Here is a 6,954-nt window from a genome sequence, read left to right as displayed (position 1 = left end):
ATAATCCAAATTAGCATGTCTACTCTTTTAACACTCAGTGAATGTTTGTGCTGCCTACTTCTGGTCTCCGTGGTTTCTAGTGAGTTTTTCTACCTCACTTAAAGAATACTTTTCTTCCTCTTCCATCTTCAGAAGTTAGTTAGTTAGTTACTATTTTTGGCCCACACAGTTTCTCCTCTCCTTCTCTAACTATTTGGTGACCCTCCCTTCCCTCATTTTGTTAATAAATGTCCAACTCCTACAACCTGAGAAGTATACATGGTGACCAGAGTTTTGGAATCTGAGTGACCCCATCAGGTGGACCACCTTGACCAGCAAGGGCACTCACAGAGTGTGAGGAAAATGTAGAAGGTGATGGAGAAGGCAAGGAGTAAGCAAAGGCTGTGAGGCCAAGTGCCAAATGTAGGGCTGGGCCTGCAGCTTGTCCTGCTAACACTCCTGTTGGAAGTTTTCTACGTATAAGGAGCATGCCAACATCCAATAAGAGTACGCGCTCAGAGCTTAATAAGTCATGGATCCTTAAAGCACAAAGCAAGCAAATCAGAGGGCGCTGCAGTGAAACAGACACCCAATTGCTATAGAGGATGGTGTGTGTGGATGTGCTTGGGACTGTCCTCGTCTGGTGGCTCTTTCCAGCATGGATACAAAGGCCTAGTGCCTCCATTTGCACAGCTGTGAAGTGCTTAAAAATATCCAGAGACTCTACTACTTGGGGCTCAAAATTTTGGTTCCCAGCCTGTCCTGGACCGTTCGTGCATTGTGTGTGTATTGTTTTCTTCTCACGCTGGACACCAAACACCTGACGAAGGAGCAACGTTAGAGAGAGGTTTGCTGTGGCTCGCAGTTTGGAGGAATACAGTCTACTGAGGTGGGGAAGGTAACACAGAAGGAATAGCTTGGTCAGTAGTGCCGACCAGAAAGTAGAGAAGGGAAATGCTCATGCTAAGCTAACCTTTGCCTTTTCACTTTTTATTAAGTCTGAGACCCTGTCCTGTGAAGTAGTATTGCTCACACTCAGGATGAATCCGGTCACCTCAGTTACAGCTTTCTGAGAACATCCACTCTAAGCACGGATTGCTGCAGATCCAAGGCTCCTGGTACCAATTGTACTGGGGATAAAAAAATATGAACATAATTCACTTAGATTATATCATTTATGATGCTTCCAAGATTTCTGTATTCATGGATAACTAAAGGAATGCCTTGTTTTTTGTACTTTCTGTGTATATTTCTACTCTGGCTATCTAAGGAGGCTGAGCCTGTCTTGGGATGAGAACTCTGGCTGGGGAAAGCTCAGTGAAGAGGCAAGGAGTCGCTATGCCATGCTATGCTATGCTATGCTATGGAGTCCTGTGCTGTGCTGTGCTGTGCTGTGCTGTGCTATGCTATGCTATCCTATGCTATGCTATGCAATGCAATGCTATGCTGTGCTATGCTGTGCTGTGCTATGCTGTGCTATGCTATGCTATGCTATCCTATGCTATGCTATGCTATGCTATGCAATGCTATGTTGTGCTATGCTGTGCTATGCTATGCTGTGCTATGCTATGCTGTGCTATGCTGTGCTGTGCTATGCTGTGCTATGCTATTGCTATGCTATGCTATCTATGCTATGCTATGCTGTGCTATGCTGTGCTATGCTGTGCTGTGCTATGCTATGCTATGCTATGCTTGCTATCCTATGCTATGCTATGCTATGCTGTGCTATGCTATGCTATGCTATCCTATGCTATGCTATCCTATGCTATGTTATGCTATGCTATGCTGTGCTGTGCTATGCTATGCTGTGCTGTGCTATGCTATGCTATGCTGTGCTATGCTATGCTATGCTATGCTATGCTATGCTGTGCTATGCTATGCTATGCTATGCTATGCTATGCTGTGCTATGCTATGCTATGCTATCCTATGCTATGCTATGCTATGCTGTGCTGTGCTGTGCTGTGCTGTGCTATCCTATGCTATGCTTTCTTATGCTATGTAGTCCTGTGCTACTTTCATGGTGAGACAGACAATCAGGGTGAAGAGGATGCAAGAATGAAATGATCTGGTTAGTGGAGACATCGGCCCTGGGGATTGAAGTTCAGTAAGTGACAATTACTCATTGGCATCTCAAAAGTGAAATATGTATTAGGCTTGATCATGTGCCCCAGAAAATTCCTGTCATCTGGAACTACAGATTGTGGCCTCATTTGGAAACAGCATCTTCATAGCTGTAAAAAGTGAGGTCATAATGGATAAGGGTAAACTATCGTCCAATGAATCACAGTCTTACAAGGGGAGGAGAGTTAGACACAGAGAGAGGAACACCGTGTGAAGGTAAGTTCTGCACAAAGGAAGATGCCGTGTGAAGATGGAGGCAGACACAGAATAATGTTTCCATAAGCCAAAACTAGCCCAGAATTGCTGGACAGCACTGGACAGAATGCTGGAAGCTGGGAAGAGGCACGAAGTATCCTTCTGTAGACATCAGGAGGGAATGTGGCATACTGACACTATGATTCAGGACTGTGTGAGGCTGTGTGGAATGTGCGGGCAGGGGATACATGCTTGTAAGTTTACAACTGCTGCTTTGTGGACACATGTGGAAGCCAGAGTAAGATGCCTGTCCTATGGACTTGAGACAGGCTCTGTCACTGAACCAGAAGCTCACCAATTCCAGCCAGGCTGCCTGTCCAGCAAACTTTCAGAATCTCTGTCCCTGCCTCCCAATGCTAGGGTCAAAGGCATGAGCAGCTGTGCCAGCTCTTTATGTGGGTTCTGGGGATTAGAAATCCGGTCTTCATGCTTGCAGTGCAAACACTCTCATCCACTGAGCCATCTCCTCAGGCCCCTTAGCCTCTTTAACTGTGAGAGAAAACACTTCTGCTGTGGTAGCTCTCTGTGAGTTGCTTTGGCAAGCTTAATGTATGAGAGAGGTGCAAAGACGTCCCTTCAAAAATGCTTGTTTGGAGCAGACACATTTCAGTACTAGGTGAAATGGGAGCCTGCCCTGCTGGGTGTGACTGAGTACTTGAGATGAATGATTTAAGGAGAGATTTGTTTGGTTTCGCGAATTCTGGAGCTTCAGCTCATAATCAGCTGGTCTCATTGCGTTTGCACTTGTGGAGAGGCATGAAGAGCATGGGGGATGTGGCTCAGGAAGCTGTTTGTCTCAGGGTTACCAAGGAAACACAGACAGAGAAGGGGCCAGGAACAAATTTAGCCTTCTAAGGCCCAGTGACCTGTTTCCTTCAAGGAGGCTACCAGGCTCTCACAATCTCCCATTGTGCCTGAAGCTGTGACTTCATCACCCTGAATACCCACAGGCATCATCAGTAGAGACAGGATCCTCCTTGTCATCCCCATATTTAAAATATGTTCCTTCCAGAAGTCCATTCAAACCCTGGGCCTGGGATCTTCTTTGTGACAAGTATCCTGGGTTTCAGCCTGGGACCTTGCTTCCTCTTTTGTCTCCTCCTCTTGCTGATTCATCAATGCAGAAAGAAGCCAAAGTGTCAAGGTAACTCTAGGAAACACCAGGAGCCTGGAATGCCAAAAGCTGTGGGCAGGGCTTAGAGGTGCCAATACTTGGGATGTTGAATCTACATCCTGTCCTCACTGTATTTTCTGGATGATGACACCTGTTCTCTAAACTCTCAGACCACGTGACTTTGGATTTGAAGTGCCAAGGCGACATGGTGTCATTTATGATGGCAGTAAGGCCAGTGAGGTCACAGAGCCAAGAACTAAGGTAGATGAGGACTGAACTGTGGCTAAAACTAAACCGGGATTTGGGGATACTCATGAACCACGAAGGTGGAGGGGATCTGGTTATCTGAGAGATGCTCCCCAGAGACTTCAGGGGAGGATCTATGTAAAGATGTTTCAGAATAATGATTTTTCTCACTCAACTTTTGTCTCAGTCACGAGCACATGTGAATGTTACCCATGGGGGCCATGAGAGTAGGAAGAGAGAGAGCAGGGATCAGATGGAGGTCCCTCCCTCGCCCTCCTTGACGTAGCCTGGTGTCTGTAATCACCACCTAGGGGGTTTCAACATTGAGGTGTGTGGTGTCTACATAGCACACTCCTGAGTCCTACTTCGAAACCTCGGCTGTCTCCATGTTCTGAAGATGCCAACGCCATGAGACCCAGGAGGCGCTGCATCTTTATTTTATGAAAGGAAGAATATCGAGGCTGAAATTCTACCCTGGCTCTTATCTCCTCTGCACACGTGCGTGTGACACTGTTCATGTCCGTCTTTAAACTGTTCCTTCCCTAGCAGATGGCTCTGTCACCAGCTGCCACTGTACACCAAACAATGTGGTGACAAAGTTGCTTGAGAGACCACCTATGCAGTGTAGAAAAGAGTCTGCCCTCCGGGACAGATGTCAAGGAAGGACAGACTTTGTATAGAAGAAAAATCAAGGGAATAGGGCTTTGAGAAACTGTGGTCTTGGTCATCAGAGAGAGGTCTGACCTTGGGGGACCATCCAGAAAGAAATAGAATGATAGTTTGCCTATTTTAGACTCTGCTTTTTTGCTCTGACACTTCTGTGACAGCCTTGTGATCCCTGTCCACAGCAGTTCTAACAGTCTCAGATATATATTAAGATTTAAATATTGTGACAGTATTTCTCAAACTGCAACATTTGCTTTAACAAAAAAAAAGTGTTGAAAACCTAAAAGGTAACAGACAATGGCAAAATATTCTTTTGCTGAAACATTTTGTTTGAAGAGAGTAATGTAATAAAGTTTGAAGTTGCCACAACCAACAATTACCCAGAACACTCTCAAGTTCAGGCTCTGGGGCTGTCTGTGTTTGAAGGGACTGTAGAGTTTGCACAGCCTCATGAAGTAGTTAATTCAGAACTTTCTCAAGGCCACAAAAGAAGACTGTTACCTTCAGGATGACTCTAACCCGGTTCCTAGGAACAGATTTATCCCATCCCCTTGCTTCTCACCTAGGAACCTTGTCTATTCTAAGTGGACCTAGAATACATTTACAGAAACGAAGGGCTTACCTGGCCTACAGTTCTTCCAAGGCTTCATTCTGTGGAGTGCATGATCTGGGTATGCCCAAGATTGCTGTCCAGGGAATGGGACTCAGTGGCAGCATGGCGCCCCATGCCTGGCTCTCTGCTCTGGAGTCACTGTGTTGAAAATCTGAACTGTTTTGAACAAGAGACTCTCTTTTTCAGTCCTGTCTTCAGCTTCCATATGCCAAAGACAGGTTAAAGGGAGGTCGGCCTCTAGAAGTACTTGTTCCTGTTACCTATTATTTATTCCTAGTCCTGCTCCTGGAGAGATATATTTGAGCTCTTCAGTGTCAATCCTTCCTTTAAAGACAAGATTTGGGCATATTCATTACTTCCTGTTTCAGCCAAGATTCCCTTCCCACATCATCTTTGTTACTTCTGGGTGATTTGAGAGAGGATGTAAAAACATTGGAGTTTGTGGTTCCCTGTTACAACAGTCACATGGGTTATGAAAAGGTGTTTGGGGCTCATTCAGATGAAAGAAAAATAAGAGAAATGCAGTTTAAAAGACACCACTGACACTGACCTGCTCAAATTTTGATACTCTAGAGTTACAATATATTAGGAATGCTCTGAGAAGTGTGGGTTTTCGTGAAGCAGGCTTTGGAGTTGGAGAATCACCCCCTAGTTCTTTTAAGATCCAAAGTAGGCCTAGTTACATAATGTACAGGCCCCTAATCGAAGAGGGAAATGGGGATCCCTGTTCTAAAGTCATTACAATTTTCAGGGTAGATCTGGAATATGCCCTGTGACCTGGGACCCCTTTAAACAGTTTTTCTTTCCTGAGCATTTCATGTTCTCCAGACACCAGCCTGGTGACCTAGGCATGCTGCTTTGCCTTGCCCATGAATTTCATGGCTCCATGAGACTATCTGACAGCTTGGTCTTATTAAATATAACGCAGCCCTAAATTGGCTATTTCTGGTTGTTTTTCACACTGCTCAGAGGACCACCAGGGAAAGGTGAAACTCCTGGAGGAGGGAATGGAGGACTCCAGAATTCATATTGCTGACTTCAGAGACTCTACGCTCTCGATGGATGAATCGGTGTGCCTGTACTAAAACAAGCTACACGATGGTCCAGGCTAGAGGTCCAGAGACGGCCACGGTGGCATCCAGATAAGGCCATGGTGCACTGTGGCCCCTTTTTTACATAAGTTCTCCAATAATAAACACTTTGGTCCTACTCAACAGGTCTCTGTAATTGAAGCTTTTTGTGAACAGCTAAGGATATGATTTCATAGATTTCATAGATGGTAATGCAGCCGCCAGGGCTCATCTTTGTCTTCGCTTCTGAAGCCCTGGTGAGTGGCCTGTGCTCAGACACAGGGAGATGTTGGGTCCAGATGAGTTCCAAGTAAGTCTCTCAAACATGCCAAACATGTGCTGTGCTCTCATATATTACATCTTTCATTGGATACTTTCCAGTAACTTGAATTTAATAGACGAAGACATGACAGAACACAGCCTGGGGCAGGATGTAACTGTTAGCATGCCTAACCTTGCTATCCCGCTGGCCCTGCCCCTCCCGGCCCAGAATGAATCTCTCTGTGCCCTTCTCCTCTCGCTCTGTGGCCCCCACGTGGAGCACAGTCTCTCTAGAGCCTTTCCTCATTTTCCCCCTTTTACAAGTTTTGAAAAGACTTTCCGGTCAGTCTTCTTCAGACTCACTTTCCAGCCATGGATGTACAGAGGTGACCAGAGGGGAGGCCAATTAAGGCCCTCCTCCCACAGAGGCAAAGTAGAATTCTGTCCTACTCCTGATCTTACGCTTTGTTCATAGGTTAAAAAAAAAAAAAAGATAAAAATTTTATGCTTTCTCCAGTCACTGATTGCCCAATGTTTCTCCTATTTGAGGTATCTCATCCTCTGGCTGACCCCACTAAACAGGGTCTGTGCATTCATTCTGCCTGTTGGAGTCCAGCCTGGACTTGGC

At 45.6% G+C, this 6,954-nt stretch overlaps 1 long non-coding RNA gene across 1 annotated transcript; it reads left to right on the top strand.

Annotated features, from left to right (window-relative positions):
• The first annotated feature begins 2,849 nt into the window (after positions 1 to 2,849).
• LOC114708814 lies at positions 2,850 to 6,209 on the top strand. Its single transcript, XR_003736848.2, has 2 exons — positions 2,850 to 3,500; positions 5,965 to 6,209. It is a non-coding gene; the product is annotated as an uncharacterized LOC114708814 (long non-coding RNA).
• The last annotated feature ends 745 nt before the right edge of the window (positions 6,210 to 6,954 follow it).

Source organism: Peromyscus leucopus, chromosome 3 (genome assembly GCF_004664715.2).
Source record: "Peromyscus leucopus breed LL Stock chromosome 3, UCI_PerLeu_2.1, whole genome shotgun sequence".
Lineage (NCBI taxonomy): Eukaryota > Metazoa > Chordata > Mammalia > Rodentia > Cricetidae > Peromyscus > Peromyscus leucopus.
Note: the sequence above shows the minus strand (reverse complement) of the source record. Positions and strands in the feature narration are given on the sequence as shown.